The sequence below is a fragment of the Vigna umbellata genome, chromosome 11 (genome assembly GCF_029865625.1).
Source record: "Vigna umbellata cultivar VRB3 chromosome 11, Vumbellata_1.0, whole genome shotgun sequence".
Classification (NCBI taxonomy): domain Eukaryota; kingdom Viridiplantae; phylum Streptophyta; class Magnoliopsida; order Fabales; family Fabaceae; genus Vigna; species Vigna umbellata.
In genome coordinates, this window is record NC_142175.1 from 20,152,805 (window position 1) to 20,174,683 (window position 21,879).

General features: G+C 40.1%; 2 pseudogenes; both read right to left on the reverse strand.

Moving 5' to 3' along the window:
- Nucleotides 1-18,893: 18,893 nt before the first annotated feature.
- LOC148191120 (uncharacterized) lies at nt 18,894-20,072 on the reverse strand (annotated as a pseudogene).
- Nucleotides 20,073-20,225: 153 nt separating this feature from the next.
- On the reverse strand, nt 20,226-21,158 carry LOC148191121 (uncharacterized; annotated as a pseudogene).
- Between the last annotated feature and the right edge of the window lie 721 nt (nt 21,159-21,879).

The following is a 21,879-nucleotide window of genomic DNA, read 5'->3' on the forward strand; positions in this document are numbered from 1 at the left end:
ACATAGTAGTCTTATTCCTTCATTTTCCAATTCATCTAAACATCGAGGGTCAACAACTTTCTTGCAAATGGCATTAAAGAACAAACTCAGACGTGTCAGAATACCCCTAACAGAAGGAGGTAATATGCCTCGAATAACAACAGGTAATAATTGTTGCATCAATACATGAAATTCGTGAGACTTCAAACCAACTAACTTTAACTCTTGCATAGAAACAAGGTTACTAATATTTGAAGAATAACCTTGTGGAACCTTCACACTTCTTAAACAGTTACCGATGTCATCCAGGCAATTCGTAGTGATCACAATGAAGGGATTTAGGAGAAAACAATATCTTAATAGGTTGTGATATTTTTTGTATTGACTTTATATTTATGTTCATCATAATTGAATTATTATTAACCTTGTATAACTTTTCAGGTATGTCGGCCTCAGACTCAGGATCGGGATAGACTAGACGTGGTCGAGACGTCACACGATTGGCAGATGTGACATCCGGACGCGTTGATGGGCAGAGGAGACATGTTGACATTGACCCCAGATCAGGTCAGGCATCAAGGCCAAATGTTGATAGGTTTAGGAGTTATCTGGGTAAGTTAGCAAAAAGCCATGTCTCCATCCTTCATGCAACTTGGGATGACGTCCCAAAGGTCGACAAGAACCTCTTATTGCAAGATATTCAGGTATGTTTACTTAAAAGAATTTTGATATACTTATTTCTTTCATCTTTTCTTATCAATAACATGTTTTTTTGTTTTAAACAGCAACATTATGATATTCCAAACACAATACAAATTAGAAAGAAAGTGTTATCGCATATAGCGATAAGATGGAGGGATTTCAAGACAAGGCTGACATGACTATATGTCTTTGGAGACAGACAACATGAAAATCCATGTCAGCAGTATACCTTCACAGAGGAGGAGTGGATACAGTTTCGTGCTTCTAGAGAGTCTAAGGAATGGAAGGTATGTTTCTTAACATCGGAAAAGTCTTTCATTGAGTTCTTATGATTTTACAGTTATTTATATACATGGTTTCATAGGGTAAAAGGTTAGCCGCCCAAGAAAGACAAAGGCTAAACGATGCACCACACTTGTTATCACGAGGTGGTTATGCAAAATTGGAAAAAAAAATAGAAAGTCTAGAGCGGATGACTTGGGACTTGAGTCACCGGAACTAGCACCTGCACCTGTTAGGTACGAGCTGTGGAAGGCTGCTTGGACTAAATCTGATGGGAACATGACATCTTCCTCAGCTGCCTTGATCTCACATTGAATTGTAAGTTCAAATTCTAAACATTGTTTGATTGTGTATCTATCACAACATGTCTTCTAAGTAACTTGGTTTTTTTGTGTGCAGGGTGAGTTGGTTGAGCAACAGACTCAGGGAACATTTGCTGGCCACGGTAGGGACGACATTCTATCAATGGCCATTGGAAAGCCCGAGCACCCAGGACGTGTACGTGGAGTTCCTAGGGCGATAGCTCTTCGTGACTACTTTGGCCCTACACAGAAAACCACTTCATCAATGAGTCAGGAGGCACTGAGGCAGATGGATCTTCAGTGGAAGGAAAGACTCAACCAAAGCATGAGATCAATGGAGCAACGATTCATGAAGTAGCTACAAGAACAAAAAGAAATACAAAGAGCGCTTGAAGAGAAGCTGCATTCCATGATGCAGGCCAACATGAGGCCCGCTGAAACTCCCACACCACCTCGTGTCAGCACTAGAGGATCATGCTCTACTGTAGAACCTACTCAGTATAACGGTCAATATGAGCTGTTGGTTGATGGGGATCCCCCACGCATTGTGGCTGTCGGACGAGTGCTTAAGGGAGGGCAGACTATTCATGGTGTTTCCATATTACCCTACCACGTGCGTGTGACGATTGACGAGATTCGGGATCCCCAGGCTCAGGTGCCTGTACCCACTCCAGAAATTAATTTTGTGGGGGAGGCCATAGGATCATTTATAGCCTGGCCCAGAGCATTGATCATGTCACACATCACTACTCCACAGGTGTAATGTCTTTGTTATTAGTATTTCTATGTTAAATTAAAAATATTTGTTGATAACTCTTTGATGAAATTCTTATCTTCAGTTCACACGTCCTCAGAAGCAGCCGATTCATGATACAGTCATACATGAAGATGATGACATGGCTGAAGCGGAGGATGATCCTCTATCAAAGCTAATGACAAGATTACCCAGGTTGAAGAGAGCACCATTAGAATTATACTGGGATTTGAGAGTATTTGGTCTGTCCCCCCCATGTGCTAGTATATATCACATTGCCTGATGCATTGAAGGTGATTGGGGGAGACAGGATGTTGAATATTTCCATATTTCAACTGTGGTGCATGTCAGATAGTTACATTTGTCTTCCATATTCCTTTTATTTAGATTCCTATAGTTTCTAACAACCACTAGTGCAGAAAGGGCTTTAGACGTCCGTTCTTTTGGCCTTTTGACGTCCGACCTTCCTCCGATGTCTTTGTGGGTGACGTTGCTAAGACGTCGGGGATCCACATCGGACGTGTACATAGACGTCCGATTTGTCAGGCCCGACGCCCATCCAGACGTCCGGTGTACACCCTCGGACGTCGACGTAGACGTCCCACGTGACTGTCAGACGTCCCGCGACGACCACCTGCCTGAATTGTTTTGTGGTAGGGCTGGGGTTGGACGTTCGTTTGTGCACTGCCAGACGTCTGTTTGTGCACTCGGTTGACTGCTTCTATAAATAAGGCGGAGCGTCCTTGGCTCAGCATCGGCCGGCGCTACTACAACGCTTGAACCATCGCGCATTTGCTTTCTCAGTACCAAAAGCGCTTATCTTGCTCCCGCTTCCTCGCATCTGCGCTCGTCAAGCCAACTTTGCTTTTTGGGAGGTGAAACTGCGGTTGAAGCGGACATTTCGAAAAGACAGCATCGAAGGACATTTTCGGGCCGGGCGGGAGGTGAAGGCCATAAGATTGCCCTTCCGGTAAGAAAGAGAGGCCATAAGATCGCCCCCCTGCTTGCAAAAATGAATGGATCAGAAGGGGAGACTGTGTTCAAAATAAGTGAAACTCTCGACGTCCGTTGTAGTGGGGGACAGACGTCTATAATTATATAAACGTTCGTCCCCCCATATCGAACGTTTCGGGTGCTGACAGGGTGGCTGGAGAATTAATTGTCTTCAGCCCCTTAAACGTCCGTTATGGAGGGGGACGGACGTCTATAATATTATAAACGTCCGACCCCCTCCACACGGACGTTTAAGCTGCTAAGAGACAATTAATTCTTCAAATACCTGTCAGCACCCGAAACGTCCGTTGTGGAGGGGGACGAACGTCTATAATTATATAAATGTTCGTCCCCTCATATCGGACGTTTCGGGTGCTGATAGGGTGGTTGAAGAATTAATTGTCTTCAGCCCCTTAAACGCCCATTGTGGTGGGGGACGGACGTCTATAATATTATAAATGTCCGGCCCCCTCCACACGGACGTTTAAGTGGCTGAGAGACAATTAATTCTTCAAATACCTGTCAGCACCGGAAACGTCCGTTGTGGAGGGTGACGGACGTTTATATAATTATAGACGTTCGTCCCCCTCCACAACGGACGTTTCGGGTGCTGACAGGTATTTGAAGAATTAATTGTCTCTCAACCACTTAAGCGTCCGTGTGGAGGGGGACGGACGTCTATAACACGGACGTCTATAATATTATAGACGTCCGTGCCCCTCCTGCACGGACGTTTGATGGGCTGACAAGGGAGTTGAACGTTCAATTTTTCAGCCTCTTAGACGTTCGGGCCCCTCCCACGGACGTCTATAGTATTATAGACGCCAGTCTCCCCCCACACACTAGTGCAGAATTGGCTTTTAACGTCCCCCCATAGACGTTTGTCCACAAAAGCCCCAACGTATATAATTGACCGGTGGCATATTCGTAAATAAGTAAAACTCGAGACGTCCGTCCTTGGTCGAGCCGGACGTTTATAATATTATAGACGTCCGTGGGAGTGGGACGGACGTCTACTAGGCTCCCATGTCAGCCCTTAGAACGTCCGTCCGGGGGCGAGACGGACGTTTATAATATTATCAACGTCCGTCTGGGGGGACGGACGTCTAGTAGGCTGAACAAGTGAACGTTTCAGTCCCCCTGGTCAGCCCTTAGAACGTTCGTCCCGAGGCAAGACGGACGTTTATAATATTATTAACGTCCGCCTTTGGGGGACGGACGTCTAGTAGGCTGAACAAGTGAACGTTTCAGTCCCCATGGTCAGTCGTTAGAACGTCCGTCCTGGGGCGAGACGGACGTTTATAATATTATAGACGTCCGTCCTGGGAGGGCGCGGACGTTCACTAGGCTGCACACTGAATGTTTCAACTCCCCAAATGTCAGCCACTTGAATGTCCGTCCTGGGAGGGCGCGGATGTTTATAATGTTATAGACGTCCATCCTCCCAGGACGGACGTTCACTAGGTTGAACACTGAACGTTTCAACTGCCAATGTGTCAGCCACTTGAACGTCCGCCCTGGGAGGGCGCGCACGTTTATAATATTATAGACGTCCGTCCTGGGAGGGGGCGGACGTTCACTAGGCTGAACACTGAACGTTTCAACTCCCCATGTGTCAGCCACTTGAACGTCCGTCCTGGGGGGCGCGGACGTTTATAATATTATAGACGTCCATCCTGGGAGGGCGCGGACGTTCACTAGGCTGAACACTGAACGTTTCAACTCCCCATGTGTGAGCCACTTGAACGTCCGTCTTGGGAGGGCGCAGACGTTTATAATATTATAGACGTCCGTCCTCCCAGGACGGACGTTCACTAGGCTGAACACTGAACGTTTCAACTGCCAATGTGTCAGCCACTTGAACGTCCGTCCTGGAAGGGCGCGGACGTTTAGAATATTATAGACGTCCGTCCTGGGAGGGCGCGGACGTTCACTAGGCTGAACACTGAACGTTTCAACTCCCCATGTCTCAGCCACATGAACGTCCGTCCTGGGAGGGCGCGAACGTTTATAATAGTATAGACGTCCGTCCTCGGAGGGGGCGGACGTCTATAACAGTATTAATATTGTAAACGCGAACCCGCGAGCAGTTACGCTCGTCTTCTCCCCGTGAACGCTGTCTGCTCCATTGATTTTCCAGGTGCGTTTTCTCTTTTTTGGACCGTTTAAATTTACTTTCAATCTGATTACATTGCTCTGTGATGAAATACCTTTGATTTGAACCGATTAAAAATCGTTTTCGGTACTTTTTTTGCAGTCTCTTGCGTGTTCTTGGGCGGATTCTTTGACTGTTTTTGGGCTACGTTTTATGCCGTTCCCTCCTCGATTTCCCTCCCTTTGACTGTTTCTGGGCTACATTCTTAGGCCGTTCCGACAGTGCATAAACGGACGTCCAACCCCCCAGCCCCTACCACTAACAATACAGCCAAGTAGACGTCAACGATCGAGGTGCCGGACGTCTATATGGACGTCTATATAGACGTCTGGCCTGACACAACGGACGTCTATATAAACCTCCGGCCTGACATAACGGACGTTTATATAGACGTCCGGCCTGACACAACGGACGTTTGTATAAACGTCCGACCTGGCACAACGGACGTCTACATAGACGTCACCTTGATAACAGTTGAAAAACTGTTATTTTCATGCTTAAAAGTGATACTAAAAGAAACCTTTAGACTTAGAAACTAGCTTGAAATCATGCATTTTGTTTATATTTTCAGAAATAAGAGAGCTGGACAGGTTTATGCTTGATTTAAGTGTTCTTGTGCAGGTTTTGAGGTGAATTTGGTGAAAGAAGTGAAGAATAAGAGAGAGGACATTAGAAAAGACAAGAAAGAGTGCAAAAAGGAGAAGTCGAAGGCACCGCTCAGCGGCAAACTACCGCTGAGCGGCACTCAAGAGGTGGCGTTGGAACCGCTGAGGGGCAAAATGGCCGCTGAGGGGAAGAAAGAAGACGCGTAACCACCGCTGAGCGGTAAATGGCGCTGAGCGGCACTTTTTGGGCTTGGGCTTTTGTAATCTTTTGTAACTCTAGATTAGTATATAAGGGCTTGCACGTCCTTTAGTTAGGGATCTTTGGCAGAAACGAGGCAAACACTCTCTCTTTCACCCCTTTGAAGGAGGATCTTGGATGCTCAGGCTACCTCTTCCACTTTATTGGGTTTATTCTTTCATACTTTCATTGTTATTCATCTAGGTTCACCATGAATATGGTGAACTAAACCTTGTATGTTTGTTGGGGAATCAATGTAATCTCTTGAAGCTCTCATATATGGATTTGTTGAATACATCTTTGAATTAAGACATATGCTTTCTTTTCATCATTAGTTAGGGTTTTTCCTCTTTGCTCAATGCTTGCATTGTTTAACTCATTCTAATGCATGATTATTGGTTTTGTTGATACGGACACGTACGGGAAAATCTAGATCCGGGGAATTTCTCCCAATATTTTACTGACAACATTATATTGGTTGCCTTAAGCTCCTGCACTCATGAACTAATCATTAGGAATGCTAGGAATTGTATGAACTATTTGATTAGGGAGAAGCCATCTAGAATGGTACATTAGAGAGTGGCATTAACAATGATGATTTGAAAGAGGAATTCCTAAAATATATGAGAGTGGATGAGATGAAATTGACCCCCAACAACATATTCATTCATTTAATCCATTGAAAGTGTTTATCTTATGTCTTTGCCATTGATCAATTCATGCATACATGTTTATTTTCGTCTTGCATATTAAAATTTCAATTATTGTTTTCTTAAGTCTTAGCTAATCAAGAAATCACATAACTAAACTAGGCCGTGAGTCCTTTGGGAAGAACGATACTTGGTCTTACCAAGTTTTATTACTTGAACGATTCGGTCATACTTGCCGATTGTGAAACAAGTTTGTGACATCATATTTTGGTGCTTACAAATTTGTCCATCACACCTGCATAGACGTCCGTTGGAGGTCGGACATCAAAAGGCCCACAGAACGAACGTCTATAGCCCGTTCTGCACTAGTGACAACGAACGTCTAGAGTTTCACTTATTTACGAATATGCCACCGGTCAATTATTTACGTTGGGCTTTTGTGGACGGACGTCTATGGGGGGACGTTAAAAGCCAATTCTGCACTAGTGAACTTAACTTTGTTGTTTTAGGTACATGGGCACAATCGTTGTAGACCAAGGTCGGTCTTCCATGTACGAATTTGTTGAACCTCAGACCATTCAACCTTTTGGTAACACACTTGAAAACAAACAACATTATTTGCAAACATGGATGGATGAGTCAAAAAGAGACGTATATCTTGTGCCATACATTGATGGGTAGGTGTTGTTATATGTAAAAGTTCATTATTAAAGTTTCCTTAATTAGTTAAATAACTATTTGTCCTTCGTGATAGGTCGCACTGGCAGTTGATGGTCATTATTCCCAAACAATGTAAAATTATGTGGTTTTGTTCGTTGCACAGGAAGATGAAAAATGACTTGAGAACCATGCTTCAAGGGTAAGTGTTTCTTCAAAAATGACATTGAATTTGATGTTCACCTTAAACTTTTATGATAAATAAAGTTATGATAATTTTACTTAATGTTTTCAATCTGTACAGAGTTATTGGTAAATCTCGAGGTCAACTAGTTCAAATTTTGTATCCAAAGGTTGTAAGTCATTTATAGTTCTAATTCATTTTCTATGTTATTGAATGATCTAAATTCTTGACTATTTAGTTTGTCATTTTAGTGTAACCAGCAACAAGATTCATGGGAATGTGGCTTCTATGTCATGTGTTGCATTAAGACCACCATTTGAGCTGTCATTACAGATGACTGGAATGAGGTAATGATGCATACCTTGAATACATTACAAATCAAATTTATATTTAAACATATATGAAACCATAATGAATCTTTCTTCAATTTGCTTCAAGAGTACATCTCCTATACCAGAGGACACAATTAGGCAGATAAGGCAGGAGTGGACAGCTTATCTTCTACAAAGATAAAGTTAGGAACAATTTTATTTGTTGTTGAACATTGCTTAGTTTTAGTTTAAGTTTATATCTTGATAGTTTTGGTATTGGATTATTTTGTACATTAAGTAGAACTTTCTTTATATGAAACGCATATATACTATACTATATTGTTCTGGGACAATTTTCTGCTTTTCAGGTGTGGTTTTAATGCAAAAATAAATTAATTTTAAAAAAAAATACACCCAGTAGACGTCGGTTAGTGCACTGACGGATGTCTATAGACGTCTGGTAGTGCACAAACCGACGTCCAACCCCCTAATCCCTAAACAACCCGTTTCAGGCATATGGACGTCGGGGGTATCTTCTTCCGATGTCTATGTAGACGTCGGGGTATACCTCAGACGTCTATTGGACGTCGGGGTGTATGCTTGGGACGTCTATATAGACGTCGGGCCTGACCACAACGGACGTCTATATAGACGTCTGAGGCATACCCCCAACGTTTTACTAACGTCATCCACAAAGACGTCGGGTACAGGTCAGACATCAAAAAGCCAAAAGAACAGACGTCTAAAGCCCTTTCTACACTAGTGACCACTTCCTCCAAAAGTAAAAGATCCAGGAAGTTTTACTATTCCTTGCGTCATTGGTATGAAAAATATAAGGAAGACCTTAATTGATTTAGGGTCAAGCATTAATTTGATGCCCTTATCTATGTTTGAAAGGATTGATGATCTTGAAGTCAATCCAACCAAGGTGACTTTGCTCATGGTTGATGGATCTTCCAAGAAACCCTATGGTGTAGTGGAAGATGTGGTGGTTTGCAAACACAAACTTAAATTCCTGGTGGATTTTGTGGTGATAGAGATGGAGGAAGATGAGAAGATCCCAATTATTCTTGGAAGACCATTTATGAAAATGGCAAAGGTAATCATCAATGTGGATGATGGGATGATAGTGCTTCAAGACCGAGAAGAAAAGGTGATATTTAATGTCTTCAAAGTGGAGCAGCAGATTCAAGAGAAGGAGGCTTATCATAAAGCTGCATGTAAGGATGCACTCATGACTAGCTCTAAAGCTGCAAAGCCGATCATCAAAGGTAAAAATTGTTTCTTGTCACAAGATAGGGAAGAAGAAAAAGATGAGAGGAAGGACGGTTCATGGTGACTTGATGGATGCATAACTCAAACTTGGTACACTAGTAAGATTCAAGAGCAAGTTGTGGGTTGTGAAAGACTTCAAAGAGAATGGAGTGATAGAGATTGAAGCTCCATATTCAAGGAGAGTCAGAAAGGTGGACCGAAAGCAATTGATGAGTTGGTGTGATGAAAGCAAGAGGAACACCAACATTGAAGAAGGAACTTGAGCTTTATTGGGTCAAGCTAGTGTCATTAAAAGAGATCTTGCTAGGAGGCACCCCAGTTGATTTGAGAACATTAATTTCTTTGAATTTATTTATTTTGGTGATGTAATTTGAAACTTTGGAACATTGTTATATTTGGGTTTAGCATCTACTGATGGATGCTAGGTTGATGAGTATTTACTAAGGATACTCGAAAGGTACACCTACTGAAGGGTGATGGTAAGATTTGAACCTATTGATGGGTGTTGGAGGATTTTGAGTCAGGCCGTGACGTTAAACAAGCGCTACCTGGGAGGCAACCCAGTTGATTGACTTTATCTTTGTTTGTTTGTGTTGATTCTGCTCTAGTTGCATTATAGGGATTGAATGTTTGAGTGATGTGAGAGACTAAATGCATTGGGTAAGTGAGAGGCATTGGTAAAGGACACCTAGGGCAAGCTAGGAAGAAGAAGTGTTAGTGTCGCGTATGCCGCTCAGCGATAATTACCGCTGAGCGCGAAGGCTGTAGATTGGGTTACTGTTTTGTTTTAATTGGGCTCAGCGGTATTTGGCCCATTAGGTCTCTTTTATACCCTAGGGTGCGTTTTGGCCGCCACTTTCATATCTCCCTCTTCCCACACACTCTCAAGCACTCTCCAAAGAGTTCTCTACACTTTTTCCTTCTTCTCCCTTTATAAAATCTCTCGTTAAACCACTTTTGCATCAAGTTTCCACTCAAGTTTGGGGTTTGGTGAGAGCATTGCTGTTAGGGGTTGATTTCTTCATATTCCTAGAGCATTCTTCACTCATCTAGCATCTCCACCCAAGTAAGTACAAGCATTTTACATTCTAGGGTTTTTAAAAGCATGAATTGGTATGAACATGGTTGTCTAAGCATGATTCTTGAGGGATTTTGTTTTTTATGCATGATTAGATGAATTAATTACTTTTTGGACCGATTAAATTGCTTGATTTGGGTCTAGAACTAGGAAGATTGCATGTGGGTGGAGATTAGAAGCATTTTTGGAGCATTTTGCAAAATCTGCAGAATCGCCGCTCAGCGGAAATTTCCCTTGAGCGCAATTTCTGCAAAATGGTGTTTTGAGTCATTTTGCTTGCTGGTTTTGCTGCACAGGTTGCGCTGAGGGGTTCTGTTTGCCCTCAGCGGTGATAGGAATGGTTTTAGGGAGTTTTTTGTGGTTTACTAATGCTTAACAATATGTCTTGTGGTTTTTTTGAATTGTGTTTGATGTAGGGATGGTCTCCTCATCGGGCAAGAGAATCAAGACTATAGGATCTAAGAGGAAGGATAAGGAACCATAACGCAACTATTCCAACAAGTTCCTTTCCCGCAAGCATGAGCGCCATTTCAATATTGTCCAAGATAGAAGGCTACTGATGGAAAGGAAGGCTAAGTTGATACTTGATTTTGCTCCACAGTTTGGAGAGCAATTGGAGAATAGGAATTGGGGGAGACTAGCCACTTATCCTGCACCAACTAACATAGCAGTGGTGAAAGAGTTTTACATCAATGTAAGGCAGTTGGGTGATCATCCCAATGAGGACTATATGAGCTATGTTAGAGAAACACCATTCGGTATGACCCTGATTCTATAAACAGGTTTCTAAATACTAAATGGGCTGGTGAGCAGTGTCAGTTTGCTCTAAACATGGAAGAAGGAGCAAATTTTTTGATGTGGAGAGCGTGCTTTGTGTGCATGGAGGGCACTTTCATAGAAATAGAAATGGTGCTGTTGTGAATATCAGGAGAGTCGATCTGACTCCTTTAGCAAAGTACTGGATGGCGTTCTCTCATGCCAACATCCAACCTTGTTCACATGTCTCTGATAGTACTGTCAGTAGGACTCTTCTTTTGTATTGTGTGCTGAGAGGGATGAGCATTAACATTGGCTAGGTCATAGCCAATGAGATATAGGTGTGTGCAAATGCTATGAACAACAAGACACCTTTGGGGCATCCTTCTCTGATCACACACCTTTGTGAGCTAGCTGGAGTGAATATTTATACACCGTCGTTTTAAAGGCCTAGGAAGGCGATTGATGAGGCCTACTATAGGCAGTATTGTGGCGGAGATGAGGCAGCTCAGCCAGTACCACCACGCATCCTCGCAGAGGAAGAGGACCACCACAGACACCTGCACAGCCTCATGATGCAGAGCCGTTTCAGATGAGAGATATGTATATGTCTCTTATAGATGTTAGGATGCAGTCCATCCACAAAGGGCAGGTGGCCACAACATAGATGATCATTGGGATGTATGATACACCACTAGGACATCGGTGGACCATGGATGAATTCAACAATATGGTGGCATGGGCAAAGGAGCAAGCTCAGGCTAGTGGAGCTGGAGCAGCTGAAGCTCCAGCTATGGATGATGATAAGGAGGATGATGATGAGTTTGAAGATGCCGAAGATGAAGGAGAGGAGAAAGATTCAGATGATAGCATGGGTTGATGAGGAGCTGAGATAACATCTACTGATGGATGCTATCACCTCTAGAGCAGGTTTTTTTCTATCTTTTGTTTTGTATTGTTGAACTTATTTGCTTTTGTTCTTAGAATAGGTTGTGATGTATTCAGTGTGAAACTTTATCTGCTATGATGGTTTGCTTGTGATTTATGTATGATGAGTATTGCTTGATAATGCTTGGATATTGATTGATGTTGAGATTATGCATTATATGCTGATGTACAGGTGGTTGTTCACAAGCTATGTGAACAAATGCATGATGTTGTGATTGTGATTATGATGCTAAGCAGGATGTGTATGTGGAATGATTGGATGAGCTTATATGTGAGGTTTTGAACTCTAGAGTTTTTGTGATTGAATGCTATTATATTGAAAGCATGAATGACTTTGCCTAGTTTTCTATGATTGAATCACTTGCTTGTATGTGTCATATGATCAAGGTCATTTGTTGGTAACCCTTTATTAGCCAAATGCATGATTTTAGCCCAATAAAAGAGAGCACAATGTGTTCTATCCTTTGAACCCTTAGCTTTGAACATGTTAGAAAACCCTTTTTGAAAATCTTTACCTTGAGTTGAGTTAAAAATATCTTGTGGTATTGATAAAAGTTCAAGTATGGGGTTGTTGGGAAGTCTAAAAAGGGAGTATAAAAAGCATTGAGCTAAGCACGTGAAAAGAAAAATAAAAAGGAAAGAAAAGAAAGAAAAAGAAAAGCTCAATGAAAAGGAAAGTTGGGAAGAAGTAAGAATAGTTGTGTTTAAATGATGATTCTCTTAACTCAAGGATTTTGTGATCCAGAAAAACCAATTTTCTTCTTAGCCTAGCCACATTATAAGTCATAAAAAAGTCTTTGTGATGATGCTTGCTTATGAGTGTGTTTAATTGTGGTTAAATGAAAGGCAAAGTTGATTCATGTGATATTGTGATAGTAGAGTGAATGAGTGACCTCTATATACACTTGTGTGATTGAGTGAAACACTTTATCTAGTGAGGAATAATTCCATGAGCACATAATTACATCTATGCTTAGTTAATTGATCATTCATGAGAATAACATTTGTTGGATAATATGTGAATATGTGAACACCACAATGAGGTTGATTGAATTAAAGCATGTGTGCATCTTGACTAAATTCTTTTTGATGTGCTGATTTGAGCAATTACTTGTCTTGAAAGAAAGAGTTTTGAATGTGTTGAACCATTGCATGGATTGGTGGAAGACTGAGTTACATTTTGTTTGCTTGAGGACAAACAAAGTTCTAAGTTTGGGATTGTGATAACAGTTGAAAAACTGTTATTTTTATAATTAATTTTGATATCAAAAACAACCTTTATGACTTAAAACTAGCTTGAAATCATGTTTTTACTTAAGTTTTGGAAGTATGAGAGTTGGATGGGTTTTATGCTTGGTTTTCCTTATTTTGGCAGGAATTAAGATGAATTAGATGAAAGAAGTTGAAGTAGTAAGGAGCTGGACTAGAAAAGGAAGTAAAAGTGCACAAAAGAAGAGTCGCATTCACCGCTCAGCGCAACTTTTATCGCTGAGCGGTGTTATGAAGCACCGCAGTCACCGCTGAGGGCCAAAACTGCAGCTGAGCGCCATTTAGAAGAACCGCACTTACCGTTGAGTGCCAAAAGTGCCGTTGAGTGCCATTTAATTGGGTCTACGCCTATTTTTTGTAAATTTTAATAAACTATATAAGGGTTTAGTCGACCTAGGGTTAGTATATTTGGACAGAAAGAGGTGAAATCACACTTTCTTCACCCCTTGGAGGAGGATTTTGGGTGCGGAAGCTCCTTTATTCAAATTCTAGGGTTCTATCTTTCATTCATTGTTTTTCATCTAGTTTCACCATGTCTATGGTGAACTAAACCTTCATTGTTGTTGGGGAACCAATGTAATCCTTTGAAACTCTCATGTATTGAATTGATTCTTGATTATATATGCTTTGCTTCATTATTTGTTAGGGTTTTTCTTCTACACTCTATGCATGCTTTGTTTAACTCATTCAATTGCATGATCATTGATGTTATCTATATGGAGACATATAGATAAATCTAGAACTGAGGAAATTCTCCCAAGAGAAATATTACATGAGAGTGAATAGGATAAATTGGAAACCCCAACAACATCATCATTCCATATTTTACATCAATCTCTTTTGCTTCTTTCAATCCAATTGATCAAAAACTTGCATTCATGTTTATTTTCCGCAATTCAAACACAATGATTTCGTTCACAAGTCTAATTTAATCAACAAATCACATAACTGTCTAGGTCGTGAGTCCTTTGGGAAACGATAGTTGGTCTTACCATTTTATTATTACTTGATACGATTCGGTACACTTGCTGAGTGTTCACATAGAATACACTAGCTCCTCAAACTCATAGTTGCACACCATGTTGCATTAAGACTCTTATACCAAGATGACACTTAGTTATTACATTAAAAGAAAAAAAAAATCCTTTCTTTGCTTTAACATTATGTCTAGCCATGACCTGGTATAATAGTCCCCAATCAAGAGGAATATGTGAGTTTCTCCAAATGAATCGCTAACCCCTAAGCAGCAACAATGTTAGTCTACTCCAAAAAGCTACGCTTCATTAAGTTGGAGCCCAATTTCCATTCCAGCGGCCCAACAGTGTGCAACACCAATAGCGTTCTTGTTAAACCCTCGACAAGTGTAACCGAATCGTATCAAGTAATAAACCTGGTAAGACCAAGTTTCGTTCTCCTAAAGGACTCACGGCCTAGACAGTTGTGTGGTTTGTTGATTAGCTAAGACTTGCAAAACCGATTGATTAAGATTTAAATGCAAATACTCAAAAGTAAATACGAATGCATGGATTGATCAATGGTAAGAAGAAACAAAACACGTGAATTGAAATATATGGATGATTATGTTGTTGGGGTTTATCAATTTCATCCTTATCTACTCGCATGTATTCAGGAATTCATCTTTCTTCATTAATTGTTAATGCCACTTTCTAAATTATCTTAAACCCCATGTCTCGGTGAAGAAAGCCTAATCATAATCACTAGTTTACAATGTCTTGTCTCCCTAGCAATTAATCATGCATTATAGTGAACAGAAGCTTCATACTCCTATGTCTAGGTTTATACTACTATTGGGAGAGATTCCCCGGATCTAGATTTTCCCGTATGTGTCCATATCGACATAATCAATGATCATGACATCGAATGAGTTAAACAATGCACTTTTTGTGTCCTTTTCTGATTTCATCTCTTTCCTACTTCTCTTCTTTCATCAAATTCATCTCAAAATCTGCAAAAACAAGGAAATCAAGCATAAAACCTGTTCAACTCTCTTATTTCCAAAAACATAAGCAAAATCATGATTCCAATCTAGTTTCTAAGTCATAAAGGTTGTTTATGATATCAATTTTAAGTATAAAAATAACAGTTTTTCAACTGTTATCACAACCCCAAACTTAGAACTTTGCTTGTCTTCAAGCAAACAAAATGTAACTCAATTTTCTACCAATCCATACAATGGTTCACCATATTCAAAATTCCTTCTTCCAGGACAAGTAAATACTCAAATTTGCTCTTCACAAAGACTTCAATGAAGATGTGCACATGCTTTAGTGTTCACTCAATCACATAATATCCAACAAATGTTATTTTCATGAATGACCAATCAACTAAGCATAGATGTTTCTATGTGTTCATGGAATCTTTCCTCACTAGATAAAGTGTTTCACTTAAACACAAAAGTGTATAAAAGGTATTCACTCATCCACTCTACTATCACAATGTCACATGAATTAACTTTGTCTTTCATTTAACCACAATAAAAAATACTCACAAGCAAACATCATCACAAGGACTTTTATATGGCTTATAATGTGGTTGGCTAACAAGAAAATTGGTTTTTCTGAGTCACAAAACCCTTGAGTTAAGAGAATCATCTAAACACAACCATTCTTAATTATTCCCAACTTTCTTTTGCATTGAGCTTTTCTTTTCCTTTTTCTTTTGCTTTTCACATGCTTAACTTTTAGCTCAATGCTTTTTATTTTCCCTTTCTAAACTTCCTAACAACCCCAAACTTGAACATTTATCAATACCACAAAATGTTTTCAACTTAACTCAAGGTAAAGCTTTTCAAAGAGGGTTTTCTATCTTGTTCAAGGTTACGGGTTCAAAGAATAGAACACACAGTGTTCTCTTTTGATTGGGTTAAAATGATACATTTGGCTAACAAAAGGGTTACCAACAAATGGCCTTGATTATTTGATGAAACAAGCAAATAATTCAATCATAGAAAACCTGGGCAAAGTCATTCATGCTTTCAAAGTAATAGCATTAAATCACAACAACTCTGGAAATCAAAATCTCACATATAAGTTCATTCACATTCCACATACACATCCTGCTTAGCATCATAATCACAATCACAACATCATGCATTTGTTCACACAGCTTGTGAACCACCTGTATAAGCATATAATGTGCACATTCTCAACATCAATCAAGATCAAAACATCATCAAGCGTTACTTATCACAGAACAGTCACAAGCAAACAGATAAAGTTTCAAATTGAGTACATCAGCCCTATTCTAAAAACAGAAGCAAATAAGTTCAATATTACAAAACAAAAGATATAAAAGATTCTGCTCCAATCTTGATAGCATCCATCAGTAAATGCTATCTCAACTCCTCGTTAGCTTGTGCTGTCATCTGTATCTTCCTCCTCTTCATTATCTTCAGCATCCTCAAATGCGTCATCATCATCATCATCTTCATCTTCCTCTATAGCTGAAGCTTCAGCTGCTCCAGCTCTACTACCATGTGCGTCATCCTCTGGCCATGCCACCACGTTATGGAACTCGTCCATAGTCCACCTGTGTGCTGAGGGTGTATCATACATCCCAATGATCATCTCAACAGTGGCCACCTGTCCTCTGTGGATGGACTACATTTGGGCATCTACAAGAGACATATATATGTCCCTCGTCTGGAATGGCTCTGCCTCATGAGTCTCTGTAGATGCCTGACTCTGTGCTGGTCTTCTCCCTCTACGAGGACGACGTGGTGGAACTGACTGAGTTGTCTCCTCACCTCCACAATATTGCCTATAATAGGCCTCATCAATGGCTTTCATCGGCCTCTCAAATGGTGGAGCAGAGATGTTCACTCCAGCTATCTCACACAGGTGCGTAATCAAGGAGGGATGTCCTAAAGGTGCCTTGTTGTTCATAGTGTTGGCACACACCTGTATCTCATTGGTTATCACCTGGCCAATGTTAATGCTCAAATCTCTGATCACACAGTATAGAAGAAGTGCCCTGCTAACAGTGATGTCTGAAACATGGGAGCATGGCTGAATATTGGCATGAGAGAATGTTATCCAATACTTTGCTAGAGGAGTTAAGTCAGTCCTCCTAATGTTTATCAAAATCATCAAAATCAGTTCCTTCCTCCATATAGAGAACGAACTGACACTGCTAACCAGCCCATTCAGTACCTAAGAATCTGTTGATAGAGTCAGGATCATACCGAATGGCATGGCCTCTAACATAGCTTAGGTAATCTTCAGCAGGATGATCACCCAACCTCCTTGCATTGGTGTAAAATTCTTTCACCACTGCTATGTTAGCTGGTGCAAGGTATGTGACTAATCTCGTCCAATTTATGCTCATCAGTTGCTCACCAAACTGTGGAGCAAAGCTAGGAATCAGTCCAACTTTCCTTTCCATCAGGAGCCTCCTATCTTGGACAATCTTAAAATGCTTCTCATGTTTGCGAGAAAGAAACCTGTTAGACTGGGTGTGTTCTGGTTCCTTATCCTTTCTTTTGGAAGTTGTAGTCTTGAATCTTTTGCTTAAAGAAGAGGTCATCCCTACATCAAACACAAATCACAAAACCACAAGACATGTTGTTTACCATTAGTAAACCATAAACATCATCACAAAACCCTGCAAAACCACCGTTGAGGGAAAACAGAGCCCCTCAGCGCAACCTGTAAGCAAACCAGCAAGCAAAAGAGCCTTAAAAGCACCTCTGCAAGAATCGCGCTCAGCGGAAATTTTCGTTGAGCGGCGATTCTGCAGATTTTTCAAAACTCAAGTTTAACCCTTCCTAACTCCACCCATATGCAATCTTTCTAGTTCCATACCCAAATCAATCATTTTAATCGGTTCAAACAGAAATTTATTCATCAATTCATGTATAAAAATCAAAATCCCTAAAAAATCATTCTTAAACAACCATGTTCATGCTTTCAAGAACCCTAGAATGAAAATTGCTTGACTTACTTGGGTGGAGATGTTAAATGAAAGGAAAATGCTTTAGGAATTTGAAGAAAACAGCCCCCCAATTGCAGTGCTCTCACTAAACCCCAAACTTGGATGGAACCCTAGTGAGAAAGTGAATGAAAGTGAGGTTTTTGTAAAGGGGGAAGAGGAAAAGTGGAGAGAACACTTAGAAAAGTGCTTGAGAGTATGTGAGAAGAGTGAGATCTGAAAATAGAACCAAAATCGCACCCTAGGGTATAAAAATACCTAAATGGGCCTAATCCCGCTAAGGGTAAATAGACCAACCCAAGTTTGTAGTGATACCGCTCAACGGAAATTTCCGCTGAGCGGCACTTGCGTGACTTACTTTTCTTCTTCCTAACTTGCCCTAGGTTCCTTATTCTCATGCCCGTCACTCACTCCACTCAATTAATTTCTCACTTTACTCAAACATTCAATCCCTATCATGCAACTAAAGCAGAATCAAAACAAATAACAAAGATAAAATGAATCAACTGGGTTACCTCCCAAGTAGCACTTGTTTAACGTCACGAGCCTGACCCAAAATCCACCAACACCCATCAGTAGGTGTAACAAACCTGTTTAATAAACCTAGTATCCTTTAGTAGATACTTAACCACCTAGCATCCATCAGTAGATGTTATACCCAAAAATTTCAACATAAAAATAATGTCCAAAGTTTATAAAATTACATCACCAAAATCAACAATAAAATAAGAATTAATGTTCTTAAACCACTAGGGTGCCTCCCAGTAAGCGCTCTTTTAACGTCATTAGCTTGACCCAATAAAGTTCAAATTTCATCTTCAATGTTGGTGTTCATCTTTATGTTATCACACCAACTCATCAACTGCTTCTGGTCCACCTCCTTGATTCTTCTTGAATGTGGAGATTCAATTTCTATCACTTCATCCTCTTTATAGTCTTTCACAACCCACAACCTGTTTTTGAATCTCACATGTTTACCAAGTTTGGGTTGTGCTTGCATGAAGTCATCATGAATCGTTCTTCCTTTGCCATCTTTTTCTTCTTCCCTAACCTGTGACAAGAAACAATTTTTACCTGGGAAGTCCGACTTTGCATCTTTAGGACTAGTCATGGGTACATCTTGACATGTAGCTTTATGACTAGCCTCTTCCTTTTTCACCTGCTGCTCTTCTTTGAAGACATCAATGATTACCCTTTCTTCTTAGTCTTGAAGCACTATCATTCCTTCATCTACATCAATGATGACCTTGGCCGTTTTCATAAATGGTCTTCCAAGAATCAAAGGAACCCTTTCATCCTCCATCTCCATCACCACAAAGTCCACCAAGAACTGTAGTTTGCCTACACAAACCATAACATCTTCCACTACACCATAAGGCTTCTTTGAAGATTCATCCGCTATTAGCAAAGTCATCTCTATTGGCTTGACTTCAAGATCCCCAATTCGCTTAAGTATAGATAAAGGCATCAAATTGACACTTGACCCTAAATCAAGTAAGGCTTTCCTTATCTTTTCCTTTCCTATGACGCATGGAATGATAAAACTTCCTGGATCTTTTAATTTTGGAGGAAAAGATCTCTTCTTAGCAGTTTTGCACTCATTAATCTCATCTTCTATATATCTTTTTCTTTTGGAGATTTGATTCATATGATTTACCTGGGCTGAAAATTGTTGTCATGCTTCATTCACAAGTAAATCAACATCCATTTCATTGAAGATATCGTTACAAAGCCCCTCTTGTCTCTCTTTCTCATGATCTGTTGGAAAAGGAAGAATATTTTCAATTTTTTTAATTTTTTTCTCTTTTCTCTCTTCTGTCTCTTTTCTCTCATCTTCTCATTCTCTCTCTTCTTTTCTCTCTATTCTCTCTTCTTTTTCTTCTCTTCTTTCTAACTCAACTTTTTCAACATTCACACTCACTAAAACTTTACACTCTTCCTTTGGGTTAACTTTAGTATTAGCCCCAAAACTCTTATCAGGCATATCTTCCAGCTTCTTAGATATTTGGCCAACTTGTATCTCCAAGTTTATAATAGCCGCTTCAGTGCTCTTTTGAGTGGAAATAGTTACCTGCATAAATTTTTGAAGAGTTTCTTCCAACTTTGTATGTCTTTCACTGAGTGTAGACACTTGTTGTCATAGTGTTGGTTGTTGTTGTGGCCTATTAAATTGTCCTGATTGCCCAGCTTGTCCAAATTGTCCTTGACCTTGATCCATGCTTGGGTGAGGTTTCCACCCTTGGCTGAAATTATCTTGGCGGTATGGAAATTGAATGGCCATGAAATTTACATCTTCTAGGACCTCCACTGGAAAAGCGCATTGATCATTGATATGGTCACCACCACATAATTCACACATCTGTTGTTGAACTTGTGCAACAGTCTTTAATTCCTTTGTCAATTGAGCAAGTGTCTTTGTTAGATTCTCCAACTGTTGAGTTATAATCTTATTCTGAGCAAGCAAGACATCATTTGAATGCAATTGTAGAACCCCTTTCTGTTGAATAGGAGTTCCACTTTCACTGTGCAACTCATTGTCATTAGTAGCCATATTCTGTATCAACTCGGTTGCTTCCTCTGGAGTCTTTCAGTTAATATTACCTCCTGCTGAGGCATCTAGCAACAACTTGGTTTGTGAACCAAGACCTCCAAGGAAAAGTAAGACTACTGCTTCTTCATCAAAGCCATGTGTAAGAGTTTTTCTCAGCAAACTTTTATAACGATCCCATGCTTGACCTAATGACTCTTCCATGCCTTGTCTGAAAGAAGATATCTCTTGCTTCCCTTTATTGACTTTATGTTGTGGGAAGTATTTGTTTAAGAACTTTGCAACCACAGCTTCCCACTCTATAAAGCTTCCTTCTGGAAAAAAGTTTAACCATAACTTAGCATTGCCTTCCAATGAGAAAGGAAACAAGCTAAGCTTGATTGCTTCATTCGGCACCCCATTTATCTTCACAGTGTTACAAATTTCATTAAAGGTAGTGAGATGCTCATATGGACTTTCATGTGATAGCCCATTGAATTGATTACTCTTTACCACTTGTATCAATGTTGGTTTAACCTCCATGTTTGCAGCATTGACCCTCGGCCTTGCTATATTGTTAAAATGTTGATGGTCAACCATAGTGGTGTAATCTGCAAGAGTGCGTCTACCATTATTCTCCTCTGCCATATTTTCAGTGCTTTGGTTAGACCTTTGTGGTGAAGGTTGTAAGAATGTTTATGGAGGAGGGAAAAGTTCTCTAGATGTACGGATTCTTCTCCTCCGTCTACTCTCGTCCAAGCCTTCAAGAAGAGGTTCTGAATTTTTCTTGCTTCTAGTACGAATTGCTTCCTACATACACAAGAAAATAAGTTCCTAAAAACAATTGTTAGCACAAAAAGATAGAGAATAAAAAATAATAGAAAGATAAAACAAATAAAATTAGAAATACAAAAAGATAAAAATAAAAACAAAAAAAAGATAAACTTAAAGATACAAAAATAAAAATAAAATAAAAAATAAAAAATAAAATCACAAATATACAAATCAAGTCAAAGTAAATAAAAAATCACACAAATAGACTAGTTAAACCACGAGTCCCCGACAACAGCGCCAAAAACTTGTTACATCCTCGGCAAGTGTAACCGAATCGTATCAAGTAATAAACCTAGTAAGACCAAGTATCGTTCTCCCAAAGGACTCACGACCTAGACAATTGTGTGGTTTGTTGATTAGCTAAGACTTGCAAAACCGATTGATTAAGATTTAAATGCAAATACTCAAAAGTAAATATGAATGCATGGAT